This window comes from Corvus cornix, chromosome 10 (assembly GCF_000738735.6).
Source record: "Corvus cornix cornix isolate S_Up_H32 chromosome 10, ASM73873v5, whole genome shotgun sequence".
In the NCBI taxonomy this organism is placed as follows: Eukaryota; Metazoa; Chordata; class Aves; order Passeriformes; family Corvidae; genus Corvus; species Corvus cornix.
Genome location: NC_046340.1, coordinates 19,998,671 through 20,024,977, shown reverse-complemented (window position 1 = coordinate 20,024,977; position 26,307 = coordinate 19,998,671). Strand labels below are relative to the sequence as shown.

General features: G+C 49.0%; 1 protein-coding gene across 4 annotated transcripts in view; it reads left to right on the top strand.

Annotated features, from left to right (window-relative positions):
• The first annotated feature begins 6,648 nt into the window (after positions 1-6,648).
• Positions 6,649-26,307, top strand: part of CSNK1G1 (casein kinase 1 gamma 1) — a 105,517-nt gene continuing 85,858 nt past the window's right edge. For 3 of the 4 annotated variants that reach the window (XM_039557635.1, XM_039557638.1, XM_039557634.1), the window contains exon 1: positions 6,649-6,706. The gene's annotated coding sequence lies outside the window, so the exon portion shown is untranslated. The remainder of the gene's footprint in view (positions 6,707-26,307) is intronic. The other variant, XM_039557636.1, reaches the window with a different exon arrangement.

Genomic DNA, 26,307 nt, shown 5'->3' with positions numbered 1-26,307 from the left:
CCTGTGTTGTGTCTTTATGGTAGTAAAAGCTGTAAATGAAGATTTCTTTGTCCAAAGATGGGAAACTGGATTTGGAAAGACACTGGAGAGGTGGGTGGGCAACTTCCTCTGATTAGAGGTGAAGCTTGATTAAAACAAACTGGTTCTTCTGAAGAATCAGAACCCTGAAAGCTGGGGGAGCAATAAACGGTTAAAATGAAATAAAACTCGTTATAGTGGCTGTTACAATGTTATCACATAACTTTTGGGGTAATTCATAAGTAAAAAAGCAAGTGGGGCCTTGTGATGGGTCTTAATATCAGAGATTCTGCTTCTGCTCAGGAGCTCCCTGAAAGATCAGGGTGCTGTTGAGCAGATGAAAAGGGGAATTTAGGAGGAGATTAAAATTTAAATTTAGCACATGAGGAGAGTTTAGCTCTCCAGCTCTTGTAGGCAGCCTGGTGGGGAAAGCGGTGAGTGCTGTAAAAACCTCCTCCCAAAAAGTCTATAGCTAAAAAGGAGAGTTGTTACAGAAAAGCAGTTCAAGTTTGAAGGAGAAGTAGCAATTTACATAATCTTTAAAAAAATTCTGTTAAGGAGAAATCAATTAAGGGGGAAAATCTGAACAAGCCACCAACTTCCTTGCCCTGACACCACACAACATCACAGTGACAGCTCCCACAGTGGCACTACTGGCAGCTCTTTCCTCTCCCTTTGACCTGCCAAACCAGCGTATCCTCAGTTCCATTTCTCCTCTAAAAATGCCTGGGAGACAGCAAAAACCTCTGGGCTCTGATCAGATCTGCTCATCACCTGCATCCCCTCAGCTGTTATCCATGCTCAGCTGCTCCATGAGGGCTGTGCAGCTGCCAGGTGGGAAGGGGGGAGGATGAGGAGCTGCTCGTGACAGTGAAATCCAGGCTGCTCATCAAAGAGCAATGGCTCGTGGAGACCTGGAGCACAGATCCCAGAAGGGTTTGGGTTGGAAGGGACCTCAAAGCTCATCCCATTCCACCCCCTGCCATGGGCAGGGACACCTTCCACTATCCCAGAGTGCTTCAAGCCCCATCTAACCTGGCCTTGGGCACTGCCAGGGATCCAGGGGCAGCCACAGCTGCTCTGGGCACCCTGTGCCAGGGCCTCCCCACCCTCACAGGGAGGAACTTCTTCCCAGTAACTCATCTATCCCTGCCCTCTGGCAGTGGGAAGCCATTCCCCCTTGTCCTGGCACTCCAGGCCCTTGTAAATAGTCTCTCTCCATGTTTCTTGCCGGCTCCTTCAGGCACTGGAAGGCCACAATCAGGTCACCCTGAAGCTTCTCTTCTCCAGGTTGAACAATCCCAATTTTCCCAGCCTTTCCTGCCAGCAGAGCTGCTCCATCCTCTGAACATCTTGGTGCATCCTCTGGACTCGCTCCAACAGCTCCCTGTCCTTCCTGTGCTGGATTGCTCTCACACATCGTTAAACAGATAAAATCGGATGGAGCAGGAACACAGGAGGCTGCGGAGGGATGTGAGGTGCACCGAAGGAGCTTGGGATCAAATATGTGCCTCTGTGGTACACGCCCACCCTGCCGGCAGCCTCAGGAAAGAGCAGCACTTGGTATTCAGGAGCAACTAAACTGCTTTTGCCTCTAATAAACAAATAAATGTGCTCCCTCTGCACAGATTAAATCCAAATGTTTACATCAGGAACTGCAGTCTTAGAGCTGAGATTTTAACAGGAACAAAATGCAGGAGAAGGTGTTTACTGGGCTGCCTTCCTGCCCCCGTGGGAATACGGGAGGGTGACCTTCAAGCCACGCTCGCTGGGGCTGGAGCTGCTTTAGCTCCAGCTGTGCCCCTGCTGCTAATCTGTGAGTCTACAGAGAAACAGGAACAGCGCCCAGCTCTCCCGAAAATGAGGGGGAAAATCAGAAAGGGAGAGAGTGCTAAAGCTCAGGAGCTTCAGACAACCCAAAATAAAATTTATAGGTAAGACCAGACTTGTAGGAGATTTTCATGTCCAAAAGCTTGCCTGGTTGTTTTTTTTGGTTTGTTTGGGGTTTTTTTTTTCACAGCTATTGTTGTTCCAATAAAAATCTCCTAAAAATGGCACTGTGTGGGTCTTAGAATGCTGAGGGAGCTGCACCTGTGCTGACACCTGTGCTGAAGGACTTCCATCAATCTCAAGAAGTGCTTCAGTTCAACAACATAATTAATAGTGAAGTTTAACGTGGCAAAGAGGGGTCATGCACAGTGTTGAAAATTAATTTACGGATAAATTGTCTGCATCACTGTACTGGATGTAATGTTACAGCACCTAACAGAGGTTTCCCCTGTGAAAGGGGATTTCTGCAGCCTTAGGGCAAGAGGTGTGGTCCAGAGAATCTCCTAGGAGGAACAATCAGCTGGAAATCCAGTCAGTATTACTTTTATATCTTCAGAGTAGTTTTCACTTCTGAGGTAATTTCTTGTAATTTTCAGAGATTATTCCATAATGATGGATGATATTTTGGTTAAGTCCATATGAACACCACAGCTCACAGACAGCCCCTGGCAGGGCCTAAAGGGGCTCCAGGAGAGCTGGAGAGGGACTGGGGACATGGGCTGGAGGGACAGGACACAGGGAATGGCTTCCCACTGCCAGAGGGCAGGGCTGGATGGGATATTGGGAAGGAATTGCTCCCTGTGAGGGTGGGCAGGCCCTGGCACAGGGTGCCCAGAGCAGCTGTGGCTGCCCCTGGATCCCTGGAAGTGTCCAAGGCCAGGCTGGACATTGGGGCTTGGAGCGGCCTGGGCTAGTGGAAGGTGTTCCTGCCCATGGCAGGGGGTGGATTGAGAGGAACTTAAAGATGTTTTCCAACCCAATCCAGCCTGTCCTTCCAACACTGTTAAACACCAGTACCCCGTGCTGACCGTAGGTGTCAGCAGCATCTTCAGCTACAAACGCTGGGCTGTGCCAGGGACCGGGCAAGGCTCCTTCTGCCTTGGACCAGTTTATTTAGGAAACGCGAAGAGAATATATAAATGTATGGATGAGAGGCTGGAGCTGCTCATTTCCTGCGAATCTGTGTTATTTTACCAGGTAAGGAAATGGCTTCAACAAAATCACCCACCGTGCCACCGGCTGAATCCCCATGGCTTCCTCAAACCCAGCGGTGCTGCAGGGACAGGGGATGGGCAGTGAGGGCAACCCACTCCCCCCAGCAGATTTTATTCCCATCCCAACACGTGGAATTTTCTTCCAATAGTCCAAATTATTTTTCTGACCCCCGACCTTGAGAACATCACAGCCCTGAGAGCACAAATGAGCAATAAACTGTTCTCAGCTGAGCCCCCCATTCATGCCTGAAGGTTCAAAAGCTCCTTTTGACCCAGGCTGGGGCACCCACACTTTTCCCCAGGGGACATTGGATCACACCACAAATGAGAGCTCGGGATACACTGCTGGTACAACTGGACATGTGTCTCAGCAGGAGCTCTTGGATGCTCCAAAAGCAGCTGCAAAGTGAGCACATGAAGTTTTTAGGAGAGGAGATGGAAGTGTTCAGGAAATAAGAATTCCTGAGGGTCTAATATGTTGAATTTTAAATCTTACGGGGCAAAATGATCTTTGGGCAAGAGAGAGTGATGGAACAGACGCCATCCTATCCCATCCCCATAGCCTCAGGCTTTTCCCTCTTCACATAGGGATAATTACAAATTGCTGCAGCTCCAGAGCACTTCTGAGCTTTTCCCGGCAGACCCCTTCTTCCCTCGTGTCCGGAACAGGACAGACGGCACATTTCTGTTGGATTTAGCTGGAAGGAAGGATCTCCTGCTGCTGTCCCACAGCCGGGGCTGTGCAGGGGGGCAGCTGCTCGGCGGGGACAGCAGATGTCCGGGCCATGGAGATGCAGACGGAGGGGAGGGGAACAGGGCCATCAGCTGTCAGGCTGCCGACCTCTCACCCCACCACGGGAAATACAGCGACAAATCTCAGGGACCTCATCCCCAGATGAGGGGTTTTCATCGTTTTTTCTGATTTTCAAGGCTTTTCCTAAAAAATAATCTGTTGCCAGACCATGTCCAATTTACAGCCATGATTGTTGACTTCCCTCTCTTTGGGGTGCAGCCTCCCTGCTGCAGACACTGTGGTTTGGAGTTCAGGTGTTGCCTGCTTATGTTAAGGGAGTTACACTCGACTCCTTCTAGAGCATTATTAATTTCGGTAAATTCCAAAATGCATATTCCTGCTCTGGATTGAGTGGTTACAGGGCTGTTTCCATTGGAAGAGAGAAGGGTGAGACCCTGGTACCTTCTCGCTCTGAGCAGTCACTCCTCTGCCCTCACCTCTCTGCCAAAACAGGCACTTTCAAGCTTTGTTTTTACTTTGGCTCTGTTTTCTCCCCCTCTGCACATTACCCAGAAGGATCTGAGGTCCGTGTCTGCAGGGTCCCCCCTGCCCACGCTGCTGTGTCGGGGTGGTGCCTCCCTGTGCCTGATCCTCAACAGGAGCTTCATTGTCCTTCCCGCTGCTCCGGACAAAGGGGAATTGTCCTGCCCACCAGCTCCAGCCGCCCTGCGGCCACAAGCCGCTTCATCCCGACCGGAGATGCAAGAAGAAAAGCAGGATGTTTCCTTTCTGTTCATAATAAGGCGTTTGGGAATCGGGCTGGAACCTCACCTGTCTGGGCTGAGGACGAGGAGGCAAGCAGAACCTCTGCTGGGGTGCTCCTCTTCCCCCCCAAACGTTTTTGGGTCAGCTTTGACCCCCCCCCCTTCATCCAACACACAGGCTGGCGTTGGGATAAACTCCTAGGGGATTATCACAGGGCTAATGAGAATCCACACGTTGAACAGGATGTAGCAAAAGAACTACTTGGACTAAAACTGATGATAAATAATTTTGCAGAATTAAGATGCTCCTTGGGAGTGCCTAAAAAAAAATGGGAGCCGAATTGCAAAAGTGCCTCTCCCTTTGATCAAAGATATTGTCAGTATTGTGATATCCACATTATTATTATTTTCCACAGATAATAGCACAAAGAATAAGCAAAATAAACTCATTCTGGAGCAGACAGGATGCTGCCAGGACAGGCTTTTCAGGTGGGTGGATTGAGACATTCTACTTTTGATATTGACAACACAAAAGGTTTGATAAGAAATATTAAGCCTTTATTAAACCTATACTGAGTCAGCCAACTGCACATACGTTTTAAAAGAGAAAGGAAAAAAATCTAAAGTGAAATATCCATTTTTATTAGAACTGGGCTTTGTTTTCAGGTTAATTATGGCACCAGGGAAAAATTTCCAAGCTCAGCCTCAGGATTAGGAGGTAGTAAGGGAAATAAATAATTTTAATGCCTAAATTCTGGATCTGTACACATTTTCCGAGTGATATTTCCAAATAAACCTGTGGTTCATCCTTGGTGGGGCCCATATGCTGGCAAGCTGTTACGTGTGTGGCTGGATAATGGGATTGTCCCCAGGCTGGAGGCCTGCCCACCAGGGAGGGAGGTTTTCCTCATGGTGTTTTTAACCATTTTCAAGGAATGAGCAACCTGGTCTGGTGGAAGGTGTCCCTGCCCATGGCAGGGGGGGAATGAGTTGGTCTTTAAGGTCCCTTCCAACCCAAAGCAGTCTGTGATTCCATGATTCTATGTCAGTTTAAAACATCTGTTTAAAACTGGAAAATGCCAAGTTTCACCAGAATCAGCCTGAGAACATCCAGGTGACAACCCCAGGGGGTTTCTGCCCCTCTTCCATAGAATCAAGGAATGGTTTGGGTTGGAAGGGACCACCCCAGTGGGTGCTGAACCTCAGAGGATGCTGAGCCCCAACAGGGTGCTGAGCTGAGCCCCAGAGGATGCAGAGCCCTGTCAGGTGCTGAGCCCAGGTTTGTGCTGAACTCTGGTGGGTGCTGAACCCTGGAGGATGCTGAGTCCCAATGGAGTGCCAAGCTGAGCCCTGGTGGGTGCTCAGCCCCAGAAGATGCCAAGCCCCGGCGGGTGCTGAGCACGGCTGATGTTGAGGCCCTGTGGGTGCTGAACTCCAGAGGATGCTGAGCACCGGTGGGTGCTGAGCCAGGTTTGTGCTGAGGCCGGCTGCTGCTGAGCACCGGTGGGTGCTAAGCCTGGTTGATGCTGAGCCCGGCTGATGCTGAGCCTGGTTGATGCTGAGCCCGGCTGGTGCTGAGCGCCGGCTGATGCTGAGCCCCGGCTGACGCCTGAGCCCCGGCTGATGCTGAACCCCAGCAGGTGCTGAGCCCCGGTTGATGCTGAACCCCAGCAGGTGCTGAGCCCCGGCTGACGCTGAGCCCCGGTTGATGCTGAACCCCAGCAGGTGCTGAGCCCCGGTTGATGCTGAGCCCCGGCTGTCGCTGAGCCCGGCTGACGCTGAGCCCCGGTTGATGCTGAGCCCGGCTGACGCTGAGCCCCGCCGGGAGCGGAGCCCCGGAGGATGCTGAGCCCCGCCGGGAGCGGAGCCCCGTGCCCGCTGTGCCGCCGCACTCCCCGCCCGCCGCCTCCTCCTGGCAACGCCACGCGGTTTCCAGGGCCCGCGGTGCCCCGGAAGCGGCGCGGGCGCGGCGCGGCCATAGGGCGGAGCCGCGCGGGGCGGTGCCGGCGTCGAGCGCTGCCGGGTCGGGCTGTGCCCGTCGAGCGCCGTGAGGGAGGAGCCGCGGCGGGCGCGGGGAGAGCAGCGGCGGCTCCGGCCCGGCCCAGCCCGGCCCGGCCCGCCCGGGGAGCGCAGCGCCGGCGGAGCAGGTACGGCCGCGGGGCGCGGGCGGCGGGGCCCGGGCGGGGGGCGGTTCTCGCGGCCCGCCCGCGGCGGAGGCTCCGCCGGGCTCGGCGCTCCAGCCCTCCCGGTGCGGCGGGAGCGGCTCCGGCCGACCGGGCGGAGGAGCCGCCGTGGGGCGGCCGAGGGACCCGCGGAGGGCGGCGGCGGCGGCGGCGGGCGGGGGTCGCAGCTCCCCCGGGGCGTGGGCGAGGGGAACCGGGGCGGGTTCGGGGTGCTGGGCTGGTGCTGCCCGGCGGGGCGGAACGGCCGGATTTGGGTCGGGGGAACGTGGCAGCCCTCGCTGAGGGGCTGTCCCGGGAGTGCGGGGAAGGGACCTGCCGGGGAAGGAGCTGGAGGTGCCTTGGGAACTGCCGAGCCTGGTGGCGTTCCCAGTCTAAGGAGGAGAAGTGTTCTGTGTAACTGGAGGTGTATCAGCAACTTATTTGTGTGAAGAAGTTATATATCCCCTCTGTGTCTGGGAAGTATTTCCATATGTTGTTTGGTACAGTGTGGAACTCTTAAGGTTTGGGGTTTGTTGTCTTGTCCAAGTCATAGAATCAGGATGGTTGGGGTTGGAAAGATCTTAAAGCTCATCTCATCCCACCCCCTGCCATGGGCCGGGACACCTTTCAGTAGACCAGGCTGCTCCAAACCACGTCCGAGCTGGCCTTGGACACTTCGAGGATGGGGCAGCCTCAACTGCCTCAGGAGGGTGACATCTTCCCTTCCAAACGTTTCACTGCTGCCAACAGTCCCCTTTAGGCTTTTTCGACAGTGACTTCTCAGTTTGTGGGAAGTCTTCTGAGCAGAGCCCAAGCTCTGTTGAGCTTCCTCCCCTTCCCCGACTTCGTGTGACATTTTCTACCTTCCTCATTTCTGGGGGCTCACCCTGACCTGCCTGAAGTCCCACTGTCATGGGTGTGACCTCAGACTTGATTTTTTTTTTTTTTTTTATCAGTGACCTAATGCCTGTCAGCTTGTGCAGCCACTCCCCAAGTTCTTCAGGACTTGCCTTTTCCTTCCCTCAGCTCCCCAGCTGCCGGCTGTGATTTACCCAGATAAACCATCTCTACATCCCTGGTTCGGTGCTTTGTTAGTAACTCAGTGTCTGCTGGGAGAGGATGATGGGTGAACTGGGAATCACGAGCTTTGTTTCTGTTGAGAAGCTCTTATCAAATATTAGCAGCATTTTCCCACAGACACATTCCAAAAAATACAAAGAGTGCCTTTGAGTTATGAGTTTGTGGAGATTCAGGCTGCAAAATCTGTGAAGGATTCCTCACTGCTTGCCAGTGGCTCAAGTTTTGGAAGCGCCTGGGTGGTGAAGTGTTACTGATGAGAGAATTTGGGTTTCGTGACATTGCTGTTGTAGAGGGATGCACACATTGGTTATTTCCACGTGAAGCTGGGCTCACACTGGAGCTCTTGGAGTCAGAGATGAGCTGGGGGTGCTGCCAATGATAAAAATCACCAGGAGCTCTTGTGCGGGAAAGGTGACCGCTGGCAAGGTGTGACCAGATAAGGAAAGAATTTAAACACTGTGGTGTGGAATAAAAAAAAAAAATCATTCTTAGCAAAAAAACCCGCAGATGTACTTAGGAAGAGTGGAGGATGGAGGTGAGAGCTGCCAGGGAAATCTCAGCTTCCATGTTGAAGTTCTGGCCGCCGGTGTAGCGGCACCCCGGCACCACTGATACTCCAGCCTTCTGGCAAAAATCTTGCCGACTCCAGTGAAATTTTAGACTATTGGCTTGATAAAATCAGGGCTTTATGCTCACACCTAAGCTTTTTTCAGATACAAGTGTTTCTTTAAACAGTTCCTACCCTGAAATCACTTTTTCTGGACTTGGCTAGTGCCTTTTTTATTTTTTAAGAGCTGTTGGGTGGTGAGGAAGAGGAGGCGTAGCTCTCTGCTTTCCTCTGCAAGTCTGTAACTCTGTGTTTTCAACTGCTGGCCAAAAGTCCTTGCAAGTTTGGGCCGATTTGGGCTCCTTGCTGTGTTCTGTGTAAGCGCAGTTTTCTGGCCATGAGGGCTGGAAACTCGCACTGGATTCTTACAATAAATTTATCCGTGGCTGGTACATACCTGCCTGTGTTTATGCCAGAGTTCCTTCCTGTAAATCAGCTCTTCTCTCCCTTGGTGCTTTTGGAAAGTTTGGCCTGAATGTTGGCTCCTTATTTTCAGAACCACACAGTCACTCTTTTCCATGTTCCGTGTCGCTCTCTTCACTGCACGTGTTTGCTCAAAGCTAATCCCCGCGGGGAGCGGGGCAGGGGAGGGCTCTCTGGGATGCTGTGCCGTGCCATGGAGGATTCCTTTGTGCTGGTATCCTTCATGTCTGAGACAGGTTGGTGGCTCACGGGTCATGGCAACAAGCTAATATCCTATCTCTTTCTTTTTCCTTGGATTAAAGAGCTTTCCAGTTCGTAGAAGTGTTTCTTGTGAAGTCTGAAGTGTGTGACCTTGTCTCATTCCAGCCCATCTATCGTGCTCTTCCATAGGAGTTTTTTTCATGCTGTTCCAGTTTTCTGTACTGGTTTGCTGTGCCGGAGTCACCGGTGGAAAATATTCAGGCAGGCTCAGAGCTCCACTGTGAGGGGAGTTGTGAGCTGGGCAGGATCCTGAGTCCATCCTAGTCCACAGCCACTTGCTGCTTTCCCTACCCTGACACTGCCCCCTTTTCCAGCTCTTTGGAAGCAATCAGCCACTGTGTATTTTCAGGTTAACAGATGAAATCCTGTGTAATGCCTTAAAAAGTGCTACCAGATGAGACCAGGAATCCATCTGGCCTGGTATCCTGCTCACTGGTAACCAGGAGCAGATGCTTGGGGAGGGGAGAACACAAACACGGCAGATCTAATCCAGGGAAATAGCACTTTATTTTTCTCTCTCTGGCAGTTCATGACCTGCCTGAGCCAGGTGTTGAATTTAGGAGACTTCACACTTCTCTTCATGATATTCGTGATTTTAGGAAAATACTTCTTCCATTCCTAGTAGTCTCTTGGCTGAATTGTCCTCATATATTTAGACTTTCTGTGGCTCTTCTTGTTTTTCATGTCATTGCCAGCTCTGCTCCAGCCTCCTTGAGACAGGTAAGGCACAAGGGGTGGGGCACAGGACGACAGGGGATGTTGACAGAGGTGCTGGGTGATATTTATGGTGCAGGTTCCTCTTCAGTGGTATTTTAGAGGTATTTTATCCTATATTATTGTCTCTGTAATTACAGATGTTGTGCTTGTTCATTAGTGATCTTAAACCCATGGAGCCATGGTTTTTGTGGAATACTCTGCTGTAGTCCTGCTTCCTATGGTTAGCCTGAGTTCAGTCTGTGGTGTTTCTTGAAGTTGACGTTAGGGTGGTTGTTCCTGATGTGCTGCGCTGTGAATTGTATCACCCACTCAGATCACGAGATTTTACTGCAATTCCTTGGAGTCATGGCTCTTACTTACTTCTCATCCTGAATTATTCAGAGTAGCAAATGTTGTCATCTTAGTAACATGGCTCGGTGTCGTTGAGCAGAATCCTTTGGTGAGTCCCTTCTGCTGCAAAAGGGACCAGTGATACGTTCTTCCCCCTTCCTTACCCTTCTTTACCAGTTATTTATGTACACGTTATTTATGTACATGTACATTTTCCTTTTATCCTGTAGGGCTTTTCTCTCTAGAGAAGTTTGATGGATTCTGCCATGTAGTATTGCTTTTTTCAATGGAGTATATCAGCTGCTTTTCCCTTGTTGATGTGCTCTGTCCACTGCAAAAGGAAGAAGGAAAAGGGTGAAAAAAGACAGCAGCCCCTGACTGCTGAGACACAGCTTCATTTTGTACAATATAATTAGCCCTGCAGCAATTTAGGCTGGTCTTTGGGCCAGCTCTGGTTTGCCCAGCATGGCTGGGGTTGCCCAGATGCTGCTGCATCGTTCTGTGAAAGCTGGGCCAAGAGACTTTCAGGTACCAGCTTTAAACAATAACTTCCCCATCTCCTCCTGTGTGACTTTGGGGTAAAGTGAGACTGTTGCTGTCACCTCATCATCCTTTGCCACCAAAAGCCTGATTTCTGGGGTCAAGCGGGGAGGGAGGAGATGGCCAAGCTCAGCACAGTGCGTGTAAAACACAATTTTAATTTTTGGGAGACATTGTCTGATGATTCATTAACACAATAATAGATCCTGTGGCTTCTAACCTTTTTTTCTTACTAAAAGCTTGTAAATTTAGATTTTGGTTCGTTCTTGGACATTTAGCCTTGCTGTACAGATGGGTTGGCTTTGATTACTTGGTCAGATCACACCATAGGGCTCACACCAATATTCCAACTGCCATCCAAGGTGAAGGCAGGAATTAGTTTTGATTCGATGTTAAGATGAAATTCTTTACTGTGAGGGTGGTGAGGCCCTGGCACAGATTTCCCAGAGCATCTGTGGCTGCCCCATTCCCTGGAAGTGTTCCAGGCCAGGTTGGACAGGGCTTGGAGCACCCTGGGCTAGTGGAAGGTGTCCCTGCCCATGGCAGGGGGTGGAACTGGATGAGCTTTAAGGTCCCTTCCCATCCAAACATTCCATGGTTCTATGAGTTTCTGCTTCTCTCATCCACCCCTGGAGAGGAATCACTTTTTGCTGTTTAAGAACCAGTGTCACACTGACCTGGCATTTGCTCTGGTGACACGGAGGCACGTGGAGCCTGGCTAACGCCGGCTGCTGGCAGTGTGACGGCTGCTGTCGCTGCTCCGGTGTCTGAGGCTCTGGTTTTCTGGCTTAAACTTGGAATTCTGTTTTACAGAGGATTTCTTGCTGACACAAAAAACTTGAATTGCTCAAATAGTGGTGTCAGCTTAGGTCCTCTAAATGTTTGCTTAGTCCTTGTGTTTTTTTTAATGTCCAGTGGCTCCTCTACTTTCCACTGTGTTTTGAATTTGAGTGGTTTTGCTATGTCCACTTGCAAACCAGACATTTGAGTTTTTCCATCATACTTTTAGACTTCCAGCGTTTGTGAACAAACACACCTGACCCTTGGTTTTGTCTTTCCATCTGACTCGTACTGTGTTGATTTTTTTCTAGCTGTGGATTTTCACATGGCTAATTCTCGTCCCATCTGTAGGAGTTCTTGAGGAGATGAGGTTCTTATGAATCACCTTTCCTCCCCCCCCCCCCCCCCCCCCCGCCAAACTGCATCCTCCTCAAATATACTCTTCTCTGGATCTACTGGCTTTCTCTACTCCTCTTCTGCAGGGTGAGAGGAGCCTTTGATTGTGATTGCAGGGGCCACTGCTGTGGTGCTGGTTTGATCCATTCAGTCCTTGTTCTTGTACAGGCTTCCAGTTGTCCCAAAACCTTCTCAGATCCTAATGAATCCAAGCCTGAGTGTGGGAGCCATTCTTTGAGGTGCTGTCACACAGCTCTTTCACATTGCCTTCCTATTCTCAGCCTGAATTTTGCCTCCGGACAGCTTCCCTCCATGCCTTGCTGGCTGTACCCTTGCAGCCAAGGGCCTGGAGGGACAGGACAAGGGGGAATGGCTTCCCACTGCCAGAGGGCAGGGATAGATGAGTTACTGGGGAGAAGTTCCTCCCTGTGAGGGTGGGGAGGCCCTGGCACAGGGTGCCCAGAGCAGCTGTGGCTGCCCCTGGATCCCTGGCAGTGCCCAAGGCCAGGTTAGATGGGGCTTGGAGCAGCCTGGTCTAGTGGAAGGTGTCCCTGCCCATGGCAGAGGGGTTGAATGGGATGGGCTTAAGATCCTTCCAACCCAACCCATTCTGGGATTCTGTGAAATCTCAGAACTGTTGTACCTACTTCATCTCTGTGTTCCACATTAACACCCTCCACTCCCCGACCTTTGATTTTTTGCTTGAGGGAGTCGGTATTTGAACTCCTTGTTAAATGGCCCATTTGATTTCTGGCTCATCAGACACTCCCTACTTTTTAAACAATCCCTTTTTTTTTTCTAGAAATGAGCAAAAGCAACAATGAAACTCAGTTGGGGTGAAATTACCACCATTTTCTCCTGGCTTTTCATATGTTCTTCCTTATTGTCGGATCCATTTGGAGCAGCCCATCTCCTGCAATGGATAGGTGTCTCTTACCTGTCTCAATCTTCTCGTTTGCTTTGCTCATCTGTGAGCAAATCTCTTCTGGAGAGCAGCTTAATAGCCTGAAGAGTTGACAGTGATTCCACCCTCAAGATCAGCCTGACAGTTTCTGTGTTGTGGAAGACAATTGAATAGCTTGGATTTGCTACTCTGAGCATTTAATGCAGGAATTGGGGATATTCACTGGGGAGATGGGAAAACTGTTTTCCTGTCTGCCTCTGCTCTCCTGCTCCCTTTTTTTTTTCTTTTTTCTTCTTATAATTATATTATGACATTCCTTTAGGCTGGGAATATTGTGGCTGTTTACAAAGATGTGAAGGTTTCTCTGCAGTTCCAAATCTTTTTCCTGAAGCCATCGTGTCTCTGTAGCTCTCTAAGATGAGTTGGCCCCGTTGTGTGGGGTGCATTAGAGGAGCCACATCATTTATTAAATATCCTGAGTAGCTGCTGTCCTATATACGTGTTTTAATGTCTCGGGATAAAGCCTGGGGAGTTCATGCAGTCTGTGTTGAGGTTAAGAAAACTCTGGAATACCTGCTTCCTATAGAGCTGCTCCTTTTTCCCAGCCCACAAGGAATCGCTGTGCATCAGTGCCAAAGGTAGTTAAATGAAGTTGTAGGAGAAACCTATTTGAACTGTGTGAAACCAACCTGTCTGATGTGTTTCCTGGAGCTATTTACTTTATGCTGGAAAACACAGTCACTTCCATGGTACCAATTTGCTGCAGAGCTCAGTTCAGGATTTAACCCCTACTGTGCCCTGGGCCGATCCCCCAGTGTGGGCAGCAGGGGAGGGGGGATTCTGCCCCTCTGCCCCACTCAGGTGAGCCCCCACCTGCAGAGCTGCCTCCAGACACGGGGTCCTGACATCAGAAGGACCTGGAGCTGCTGGAGAGAATCCAGAGGAGGCCCCGGAGCTGCTCCAGGGCTGGAGCCCCTCTGGCCTGGAGCCAGGCTGGGAGAGCTGGGGGTGCTCACCTGGAGAAGAGAAGGATCCAGGGAGAGCTCAGAGCCCCTTGCAGGGCCTAAAGGGCTCCAGGAGAGCTGGAGAGGGACTGGGGACAAGGGATGGAGGCACTTTGGACAAGGGGGAAAGGCTTCCCACTGCCGGAGGGCAGGGATAGATTTGATACTGGGAAGAAATTCTTCCCTGTGAGGGTGGTGAGGCCCTGGCACAGGTATCATCTTTCTTGTAGAAATAAGCCAAACTCAGTGTTCCTTTGTTTTGCACATTCATTTCTGAGTTACAAGTCAGAGGATAGATTCAGATCGTTTCAGTTGTCATCCTTCACATTAATGGAGGGCTCACAACAGGGAAAACAAACACAGGAAATCTGTCTGCATCTGCCTAGTCTTGCTCTCAGCCAGGAGGGATGTATAAATTGACCATAGACTCATTGACTTGTTCAGGTTGGGATGGCCTTTAAGATCATTGAGCCCAACCATTAATGTTACGTCTCTTAGCTAAAATCCTTTAGGTGGGTTTTGGAAGAGCAGCAATTTGAAGCCTCTCAGACTTGCTGGATCTTCAAGCTTTCATTCCTCATCACTCAAAATTCCTTCCAGATCTGACTGCTGTTTGTTTGGGTCTATTACAGCAAATGACAGGAAGTTCTCTAAAATACAACTTTAATATTGTTCATTGACAGTGGCAATTCTGCCAAGTGTAATGGAAGGGTTTGACTCTTCTCAAGACTGGAACAAGCTGCTTCATTGTGCAGCAATCCCATCCCGCCTGATCTTGGCTGTCCTTAGTTACCTTGTAACTGTCTTCCTTTGTAATACACAAGGCCAGTTTAGTTTCTGCAGCTTGTTTTTATTTCCTAGATCTTAGAAGAACAAGTTTCAATGAGCAAATGAAACTTAAGAACCTTTAACGTCTTTTTTTAATGAAGCAGAGGCCACAGGCTTTGTAGTTGTCTCTTTTCAAGTCCGGGTTAGACTTCAAAGGTCTCGCCTTCAGGAGTTTCACACTGACTCGTTCTTGCTGTCGCTTTTTGGCAGGTCACAGCACTCTGGTGTGTGCTGGGGGAGAGACTGGGGCAGCAGGTGCTTTAAGTAACTTCTTAGATGGAAAGAAACACTTCCAGCATACCTACTGTGTGTCATTCTTCCAGCTAGTGAGGTTCTTGAAAGTGTCCAAGGCCAGGTTGGATGGGGCTTGGAGCAACCTGGCCTAGTGGAAGGTGTCCCTGCCCATGGCAGGAGGTGGAACAAGGTCATCTTTAATGGCCATTCCAATCCAAATCAGTCTATGATTTTATAGTTCTTCCCCACCCTGAATAATTTTCACTCCCTGGTTGCTGTCACATTTTTCTAGCCATGGCCTACCTCAGCTGGCTTGCCTTCACTGCCAGGTTGGATGCTTTGGAGGCCCTCGGGTTCTCAAAATGATCATCCTGCAGCTGACATCAGGCCTGTAGCCACTTTGGCATCTGATACTGCTTCCCAGCTGTCCTCTGTTTGGAAAGGTTTTGACAGGTTTCCTGCTCTGAAGCAGCTCTGTGCAGTGTTGGCAGCGCTGAGGCTTCAGTTTGACTTGTGATAGATGCAACACCAGTGTGGTAAATCATCGCTGGGCTGTGCTTTGCGTCTCTGGGGGGAATATCTCTGCTCAGATCCCTGGTATTCTGTGATTAAAATCCGAAACTGATATTAGGCTCCAAAGCAATTCACAGCCCTTTGTTTTTGTGTGGATTTGCTGGGTACAGCACTGGTACTTAGTGTTTTTTATCCTTTCTAAATGTTAGGAGTTACTGCACGTGCCAAAATGCCTTTGCCTTGTCAAGATCCACAACTGGGAGTGGGATGTTTTGGAACCACTTGTTCTGTTCTTCCTGGTTCTTCAACTTTAAGGAGACAATGAGATTGAAGGCAGGGGTTTGGGGGGAACTTGGCTGCTGTGGTGATAGCTACAGGTTTTGGCTGGGGCACCTGGGGGTCATGGCATCCTCTTGGCTGGGGCCACTGCAGGGGCAGGTTTGGTAAGAGCAGCGATGTGCAGGGTGGCTGTTGGATGTTCAGGGAGCCTTCTGTGTCACCATCTGTTTGCAGAGGCATCAGGGGATGGAGCGTGACTTCAGATGCCTTTTGGACCGTAGACACTCAACATTTAATGTGAGAAACCTTGTGCCTGGTGTGGTCATCTTAGTAATCCTGGCTTTGTGTTCTTGAGCTAATGCTTCTGTTTGGGTTTCTGGCACCAAAACTGGTTCTTGAGCATCTCTGAAGGCCTGTGGGGCTGAGGCAGATAGTTCAGAAATTCCCCAGTGGTGTCCTGAAACTAGATTTTTTAACTTGTTTTTTCCCATGGGTAGATTCTTGCAGTGATCCTGGACATCAAACCTCAGTTGAGTGCTGTGGTCCTTCCATGGGCTCGTGGTTGATACTGATCCTGAGACCTAACACAGTTGAAGCAGCTGAGTCACCCCTGCCTTTTTGGCTTGGAAAATTATTAAATGTTAGACAAAGCTGTTGGCTTTTGGTAACCTGGGGCTCCTCTTCACAAACTGTTCAATCAGCCTCTGCTAACATTTACAAAACCTTGGAATAATCCCCGAGTTCCTGTCGATCCACTCTTGTGTAGCTGTTAGAACTGTAGTGTGAGGTGTGGTAGAGGAGGAAATGTGCTTGCTAAGGAGGTGTTCTAAAATACATTTGTGCTGAAACCCCATCTGTTAAATCTTCTTGAGCTCCTCCTGCCGACTCTGAATGTAGTAGTTTACACATTGGAGCAAAGCAGCCCAAACAGGACTGCCGTGTCCTGGTGCCGAGTTTGTGGGGTTCTCAGAGACATCTCCTCTTTGATGGACGGGGTTTGGGCTCCCCATTAATAGCTTCTAGATCATTCAGAATTAAATGGAGTCGATCTTCCATGGGATTTACCCTGGGACCAGTGCTCCACACCAGTATCCAAGCTTCCCACAACTAACAGACTTGCCTGAGGCACAGGTGGCTAAATTTAGTCTTCCAGCGAGCTTGGTGTGACCTTGTGCTGCAAGGACTTTTTCTGCTTGTGTCTCTCTCAACACGTAAACGCCGCTTTTGTGTGGTGGACGGAGCTTTGAGGCTCGACAATGCCAAGCAGCTTTTAGTGTTTGTCACTGGCCAGTGCTTCCAGTGTGGCTGTTAGCAGGAATTAATTCCAGATCTGAGTGCAGTGCGAAAGGTCCACGAGTGATCTACAGGTACAAAGCCATCCTCACTGGTGGGTATTAGGGCTTCAAAGGAGACAGACATGATGTGGTGTGTAGAGCAGATTACTTGCTAACAAACATTTCTAATTGACAGCTACGCTGAAGATTAGGGCTTGAAAGGAGAAGTTGAATCAAAGCAACTTCATACAGATGCAATTTCCGAACTGTGGGAAAGGTAATGTTTGCCTTCAAGGTAACATGAAGCTTGTCTGTGCAAAATAGCACTTTACTTCAGCTTCTGGGAGAAGTTTGTAGTGTGTGTGAGATGGTGCACAGAGGTGGCCAGTTCTGGCATCTGCTTCCTTGCGTGGGTTTGCCTCCTTGTGTGAAGTGAGACATCCTCCATGTTCAACTTTGGCAACTTCTCGTTGAAGCTGCTTCTAATTAAATACATAATTCAACCTACGAGCATAATGAAGAAGATGCCTTCAGTGTGTACTCAGGCTTCTGGAGCTCTTCTGCCATCCTCCAAAAATGCCAGACTCCTCTGAAGTTGGCAACATGCTGCTAGCTGAATGGGAGAAGTTGCTGGGAAGTTGAACAGGATTTTCAGGTGTCTGCCACGCTGTTCAGGAGCACAGCGAGTGGTGTGGGTTTTTTGCCTTGTGAAAGAAACTCTTTTGCAGGTGACTGGGCAAAACCCTTTTGGTTGGCATGGGCATGGCTTGGAGCTGCTGGGACTCATCTCCCTGGTGTTGACTTGGTTGTTGTTGGCGTGCTGGTCTCTTGCTTGCTACAGATAGAACACATGGGGGTTTTTTTCGGAAGGCTGAAATACTAATCTGATTAAGAATTAGGGTTGCTGAGTGATACACTGAGTGAACTGCAGTGGGTGAGTGTGTGACTACTCCTATTGTGTTGTGCATTTCTGGTCATTGCATCTTCACCAGGGTTGGGAAACATATGGGGAAGGGAAATAGAGTTGAAGGCAGATGAGCAGCTGCCTATCCTGGGGAGTCTGAAATGCCTGAGACTCTTAGGATTGGGAGGATCTCTTTAAAAAGCAGGCAGCAAACTTCTGAATGTTGTTCTGGGGCTGTGTAGAAGCTGCTGGTTTAGGAGGTTGGACAAACAAAAAAAAGTGTTTGGACAAACCCAGGAGCAGCATGTCCATAAAATGAGTGCTGGTAGGACTGGGCAGTTGAGTCCATGCCAACATCTGTAATCCAGTGGTGGCAGATCCTGGAGCAGCCTGCAGAAGTTTGCTGCTCCCTGGATCATCCTCAATTGTTGTGGACAGAACTGACACAAGTGTTCTGCTGCTATTAATCCCACCTTTATGAACCTCCTGCCTTTCCAGAATCCTGGGGCAGCATGAGGAGGTGGTATTTCTGAAGAGCTCTGGAGGATGCCTTAGGGATTCTTACAGGAGGGGAAATCTCCAGCTGTTTCCAGGATACTGTCCATACCTACAGGGCTCCCCTGCTGTGCTGTTCAAAGGAGATTTGCTGTACAATGTACTGTGGCTTATGAGTAAAAACATTCCAGGGGGGATAGGTAGAAACGGAAAGGAGGGAAATAAAATCAGAAATTAGGGATGAAGAAAGGAATTGAACATAAAGTTCTTGGTCCCTTTAAAAGGGAAAAATTCTTGAAATTCCACCTTTCTGTGCAGAAAGTGGGAGGAGGTGGTCATAATGCCTCTCTTCAGCTTTCCCAGTGTGGGATCCAGCAGGCAGCTGGGCTGGCAATCAGCTGCTGGCCCAGAATGGGGCAGGGACAGCCAGGAGTGAAGCAGCACATGTTGATGTCCTACTGTGTGTCATACTAATTACATGCAGTGTATATACACGTAGGGATGATGCCGATGTGTCCCTGGGGCTGTTTTGCTTGTGTTCGTGTCATGGCTGACCAACTGTGGGTTGCTTTTTTAGCTTCCTGCTCTGTGCCTGCTAAAAATCTAGTTTTAATCAGACTGACCTATTAAACCAGTGATTTTAAGCACGGATGAGGAGCCATTAATGTAGTTTCATACCTAAACATGAAACTTGGTATTTCAATACTTTCCCTGGGATTGAAACGTCCTGTTGTGGAATGTTCACAGCTTGAAGGCTTGTTTGTTACCTCCGCAGAGGTACCTGCTGTGCCCAAAAGGGGAGATTTTGTCCTGCCTTTCCCATATACTGCTCGTCAAACCTGTTCCTGAGCTGCTCTGAGTTTCTAACCTGGCACAGAGCTCTCCAGGTATTGTTGGGTCGGTTTTCTCCTGTTGCTGTAATTAGTTAGCCTTGCTCAGCAGTGGGTCTGATAAGGGGAGAAACTACCAGGAATTCCTGCTGGGGGTTCCTGCAACTCTTTGGTTGCTCCATGTTATGAAGAGCACATGTTAAGTTTTCCTTCAGAGATGCTGTTTCGTCCTGGTGTCAGTTCTAGACTGCCAACATCTTCCCAACCTTTGGGGCACATGTGGGGTTCACACATGGCAGAGGAGAACCAGAAGCAGCAAAAAACCTGAGGTCTCCTAAAACTCTTGAGGAGCAGCAGAGGCCCTGAGGAATGGAGACTACTCAGCTTAATTTAGTGTTGCTCCCTCTGTTTAGAGAGCTGTGGTGTCACCTGAGCATGTGATGAACTTTCTGAATCTCTCGAGTAGGGAAAAAGGATTTTAAATATCTGCATTTGGGTTACTGACTTGTGCTTAGGTCTGAGGAGGGGTATGAGCTGAGCTGGCTGTTTGAAAGAGCATTAAATCAAGAGTCTGTTAATGATTGAGTAAGCCCATGTAGTAAGGGGGAAATGTGGAGCAAATCATTGTTGCTGCTCAGGTTAGGAGCAGCGAGTGCTCCAACAGCTCTGTTATCCTTTCTTCAAAAGAACATGAAGAACTGAAGCAGTTCACCTTCAGATGTGAATCAAAGGGATCTTGGAAGAAAGCTCCTTAGACTAGATGGGAAATTATTTTTAAATTTTTTTTTTTAAGTATTACTGCGTGATGGTCTGGGTTGAGATTGACATCTGGAGTGTGAACTCGGCCATGTCTGACAGCAAATGCCATTTAGCACGACTTTAAACTTACCTTAGGAGGGCTTTATCCCTCTTCCCAGAGGCACTGGGAGTGGGAACATTTCTTGTGCAGATGCTGGACAGATATTAACTGTGTGATTCATGTAACCTGTAAAGGGATCCTTGGAAAAGAAGAAGATAATAATACAAAATATGAGGAAAGTGCACGGTGATCATGGTAATAGGGAGCGTGTGAGGCGCGTACTGTGCGCTTCAGAGGGGAGTATAAGGTGAGTGAGTGCTGGGTAGAGGCACTTGGGGCAGATTGTGATCAGAGTCTTCCTCAAAGCCTTTTTCCATACAATAATGAGAGTTCAAAATCCCACTTCTAAATAATTTTCATAACTCAGTGTTTAGTCGAGGTGGATGCTCTGTTTCAGCCCTTCTCCCTGAACTCAGGGCACCCAGACCCTTACTGGGCACTCTGCTCTTGCTGCAGGGGAAGCCAAAAGGGAGAAAACTATTTCTTTCCAGTAAAAAGAGTAAAAAGCAGATGTTTCATATTAAGATACGTGCTTGTTTTTCCCTGAGCCACACGCTCTCTTTCTTCCAGGCTACTGTTCATTGCACAGTATCTGCAGCTGCTGCAGGGGAAAAGGTTAAATCATCTCAAAGTGAACAAGTAAAGTACTCCTTGGGTGGGCTTTCCCTGTTTGAGTTTCAAGCTCTGGAAGCTGTACCAGGCAGGTCAGGGTTTGGGAGCAGAGGCTCACGTTGAAAGGATAAAATAGAGTTCTCTTTGTGAGCGTCCTCAGCCGAGCTGTCACATCTCTGTGCTTCCAGGCCGAGGTGTCACCAAACCACATCATATGGAATGATTGCTGCTGGAAGCACGTAGTGCAGCTCCATGCTGGGAACACCTCAGGTACAGTCAGGGAAAACATCTCGTGAAATTTAATTTAGAATAAGCAGGACTCTATTCCTGATGAGTCAAAAGATTTAAAGAATCTCATTCCGTGATATTCCTGTGTTGCAAGTAGGCTCTACCTGAACTTGCCTTCACGTTTTCTCTAAATTTTGTATTCTTGTGTTATTTGAGGCACTGTTCTGTTCCCTTTCATCACGAAGATGGCTGGCATCAGTTTTGAAGCCTTTAATATTTTGCTGTTAATAAAGTGTAGGCTCCTGTTGTGTGTTAGGGACAGGCAGTTTACTGGGAATATCGAAGCTTCATGTGCTGGGATTGCATTGGGCATGGCATTAGGTAACTCCAAAAAATATTTGCTGTTTTCCTTTTGTAAAGACAGAATTGAGATCTACACCTGTTCACAGCATTCCCTTGCTGTGTTGGAAGTATGTGGGCTACTCATGAGTTAAGGGAGTTGGGAGAGAGATGTCAAATGGGTTTTGTAAGCCACAGGTTTGTATAATTCTATTTTTTTACCTTGGTGTGAGCTGATGAAGGCTGTTCTGAGCAGTGCCCAAGTACAGTGTGGGATAAAGGCTGACTCTTTCTTCAGCTGAGCAGAATGAATGTAGATGTCAGCTTTAAGGTGTATGCAGGGAGGAATTTGCAAATTACTGAGTCCAAGCAGGAGCTGTGCTTCAAGTGCAGTTATGAAGGCATTCATCTTTCTGTCCGGCTCTTCCTCAGGCATTGAATGTGTTTGGTTTTGGCAAAAAGACAGCAAAATCTACTCAACAGTGTATGACTTTTCCCCCTTTGACCCTGCTACTTTCCATGTTTTAAGGGCGGACAGCCTTAATGTGTCACTGAGGTCCTTTCTGCTTCACTGCTGCTCTGCTGGTTTTGATATCTACTGATAATCGGCAGATAATGTTGCTGATTTACTCACAGCAAAATGCTGTTTATTGAGTCTGTGCAGTCAAAGTTCGTGTCTCTTCCCCTTCTGCCAGGAAGTGGTTATTTACACCTGTGTGACGTTGAAGGGTCAGCAGGGGGTAAGTCAGGTCACAAAGCCATCAGGGGTGCGTGTGGCAGGACAGTCCACTCCTGCTGCCCTAAGGTCCAGAGAGGGTTAAATGGAGCTGACGGGAGGTGGGCTCAGATGTTGTTCAGGTAGCCAGGGACTCTAGTGGCTACAAAAACTTTGTGTGAGTCTGGAGAAGAACTGGACACACGCTCGTGAAGAGGCTGCCCTGGGTGTTCTTCACAGAATTGTAGAATGGCCTGAGTTGGAAGGGACCCACAAGGATCAGCGAAGTCCGGCTCCTCACCTTGCACAGGACAACCCCAGCAGTCACACCCAGAGCACTCAGATGCCCAAACTGACTTGGGGAGGCCCAGGAATACAAACCACTGGAGGTGGAAAAATGCATGGAGAAGTTCAGTATTCTTACTCTCTTCCTTTCCTTCCCAAACATCTCTGCACAGCTGCTGTTCCAAACTGGAGGTTAAGCTAGCTGTGCCCTATCCTTTGGTTCACCTCTGTGCCTCTTGGAGGACGTGACATGAGGTGTTTCACCTCTGAACTGGATCATCAAATCCAACTCCTGGCGCCGCACAGACACCCCTCCAATCCCGCCCTGTGCCTGAGAGGTTGTCCAAAAGCTCCTGGAGCTCTGGCAGCCTTGGGGCCGTGACCATTCCCCTGGGGAGCCTGGGCAGTGCCTCACTGAGTTCCCCCTCTGGGGGAAGAACCTTTTCCTAATATCCAACCGAACCCTGCCCTGGCACAGCTTCAGTTTCATATATTTAAAGGTTTGTGCTGAAGCTGTCTGGCAGAGTTGAGGTGTCCTGAAGGTGCTTTAATGGTCTGCAGAGACCTGATATTTTTCCATATGGGTGTGGAATGCTTTGGTTGAGAGTCTGCTCATGTGAACCCCCCACTGATCAAGGACTGATGGGTTGCTTTTGAGATAAGTCACTTGTTTTTGCGGAATTACACATCCCAGAGAATTACACAATCCTGGGCACTGCTAAGCTAGGTTCTCACTGAGCTCAACACAAGAGCATCACGCTGGCTCTCGAGGCTGCTTTCCATCATCTAATGCTGGTGGGAGCCGTTGTACCTTTTCTGCTGTGCTTGATGGTGTGAACACTTTGGAGCAGGGCAGTGCCCATTAGGTTGGAATTTGAATATTATTCTTGTGCTTTAATTTGGGAAGAGTACAAACACCTCGAGCCTAAAGATGAGAAGCTTTTTTAAAGTGTTACCCAGAGTTTTGTGCTGCTAACTGGTAATAAAATAATAATGAGCTGAAGTACAAAAGATCCAAGAACTGTCTGTGTACCAGCTTCCTGGGAGAACTACGGAGAAGTGGATTTGTAGAGTCACCTTCCCTGCTGTGGCAGAAGCCATGTCCTCCTCGGGGAGCCAAAAAGGGGCTGTGCTCTACCCCCACCTTGGAAGCACTGTGCCCCAGAAGTCACACCTCCTGGGTCAGGCTGGCACATATTTCCCCAGCCCCTGGAGGAGATGAAAGACCTGGTTGTGTACCCCAGGTAGCAAATATCAGCTTTTCACACGATGCCTCCAAGGATGTTAGCTTTTACTCTGAAACTGAAACAAACTTCTCATCTGCTCCTTCCTTTGAAAATTAATGGGGAAAACAACCTGCAAGGCTTCAAGCTTCTGGTGGAGCCTTGTTCTCTCACGCTGACAGCTCAAAGAGGTTGTGGGGGTCTTTGTGGCTTCTCCAGCCAGTGTAGTGGTGTTTCTGTGATTCTGTGATATCCAGATAATGGTTTAGGTTGGAAGGGACCTCAAAGCTCATCTCGTTCTGACTCCTACCATGGGCACGGACACTTTTCACTAGATGAGAGCCCTGTCCAGCCTGGTCTTGAATACTTCCAGGGATGGAGAGTCCACAATCTCTCTGTTCCAGTGCCTCACCTGGAAGAAGTAAAGAACTTCTTCCTAAGGTGGCCTTTGAGGGCTGACCAACATGCTGCTTGCTGGCCATGTGCTGGGAAGAGACGGCTTTGCTGTGGTTCTGTTGACTGGTGCAGAGGGGCTTGTCCTGAATACAGGTGTGTGGGACCCGTGCCCAGCTCCACACCCCTGAATGCTTCATGTCCTCCTGCCTTTGGCACTCTGGAAAATAAGTAACTCTTCTTGCTGAAGTGCCTGGTACGAAGCAGAGCATCCTTGTGGAAGGATCCTGCACAACCCCTGCATGGTTGTACAACGTCAAGGCCTGTTCAGCTCCAGGTGTCTCTCCAGGCCTGAGGCCTTGCTGGAACCATCCAGGCTAGGACATGTCACAGGAAGTGGGCTCAGTGTCTGGAGCTGCTAATGAAGCGCAAAAAGAGTTAATTATTTGTCAAGAGCTAGAAAGGATCCCTCTTGCTATTCATAGTTTCACACTTCCTCTTTCACTGTCATTCTTTGTTCTGCCTTATTCTTCCCTTCACCCAGGGACCTGGTCCCTGGATTCTCCATAATGTCAGGCTTTGGGCATCGAGGCTGGATGGAAAGGGAGAGGCTGGAGCTCATTACCATGATAAACTGGTGCTCTGACCGGGCTGTCCACATATTCTCACTTGCTAGCCACTGCTTTCTGCTGCTGCCAGAGGTGTCTTTCTGCTCCATGCCATACTTGCAGCTGAACGAGGTTCCTGCCTTCCCAGCCACGTTTAACATGGGCAGGATTCCTGGATGTACGGCCAGGGAAAGGATGGAGACCAAGCTCCTCATTTTGAACCTTGGGTTCTCTCCAGATGCTGGAGTCACATCTGTGTGAATGTGGGAGTCGTGTTTGCTGTGCTTCAGGTCAAAAGCTCTGTTAAAAAAGGTCTTGAATGAGGTGGGGATGGGTTTTGTCACTTGGCCTTGCCAGTAGGAAGTGGCAGAGTCTGACCAGCATGGGGATTTTCCCACGTTACACTTGATCCTCTGTAGCACGCTGGTTGTCTTGTACTTTGAGCAGAACATGAATAATGCCTAACCCCCTGGTTCCAACCTGAACCTCAGAATGGCATGAGATGACTTCCTTACCTTTATTCCTAAAGTGAATCATTGTACCATGGAGTGTGTTATAAATAGGCTTCTGTTTCTCTTCCTTGTTTGGAGTCACCACCAAATGCTGGGATTGGTGGAAGGAAACTGAGTAAGTTTCTGGCCAATGAACCCCATCTGGAATTTTTATGCACAGCTTTTGGTTTTCTTTCTGAGTTTAAGTAGGGCGTGTTCCAAGTGGCAAGAGAGAAGAGCTGAAAGGGTGTTCAGCATTTAAATATGTGGACTGTCATGTTAATGGGATGCTCCAGTTCTTTGCCCAGGAGTGGATGACAAGTGACTAAATAAAGCTGCAATCCCTGTTTTCCTGTGAATGGGTGCTTGTGTTTTTCCTTTCTTGTAGGTCTTGGTTTGGTACAAGTTTGGCTGGTTCTTCCTTGCTGCAGCCTCTGACCTGGTCAAATAACTTGGAATGACTTTAGTATCAAGTAGAACAAAAGTTGGCCTTAAATGCTTCACAACAAATTTAATATTGAGGGCTACGTTCAGCTCCCTAATGCCTTTTCATTTGAGAGGAACGAGCGCCACTGCTTGCACACTGGAGTGGTGGCATATGTTCCTTGCACTGGTGGTTGGCTTCATTCTGGAGCTGGTGCTGGATAATTGTAGAGGAGGGTTAATTAATGATAGCTGTTGGGCTGTGAGGGCTTTCGAAGTCTGCTCCAGCCCCAGTGAGCAATCCTCCAGGCTTCTTGAGGACAGAAACTGTGAACAACATCAGAAGAGCACGGATGTGACCTGGACTGGACTGACCACAAGCTTCTGAAAGGACAGGGCAGAGGTGGACACCAAATTCCTGTGTGCTTCAGTCACAGTGGTGTCAGTCAGCAGCACAGCCACAGTGGCTTCGGTCTGTCTTGCACTTCATGTTGGAGAAAGTAAAAATGCTCTCTGGTTTAAGATGCTAATATGGACCTTTACTGTTACATTGCTGTAACAGTTGGAAAAAGAAGGATAAAGTGCTGACTTAACTTGGAGTATCCATTGGGGAGCTGGTTGCTTGTAGCCTGTGTAAGGGAGTCTCCTGTGGTGTTTTAGAAGAACCTTCTTTAGATGACAGAGCTTCTCAGAACTTAGACTTGCTTTTTAAAATTTTCATTTTTGTTAGAACTATCCATGTGTTTTCGTCCAAAGGACGTTACAGGCCCAAGTTTTGAGTACAGAACAGGCTGTGTCTGGTTGCTTTGGGCAGAGTTACCCAGAAATAGTTTCATTTTGGTTTGACTTCCACACCCCCTGTTACAGTGCACTCCCCCTCAGAAATTGCTATTTGGGCCCTGTGCTCTGGAGGGTGTTTTTTAAGGAAAAAAAGTCACAAACGAACAAAAAAAAAAAACCCCTTACGCTTCCTTCTGACCAAAGTGCCTGGAGCACAGCAGGAGATGGAGC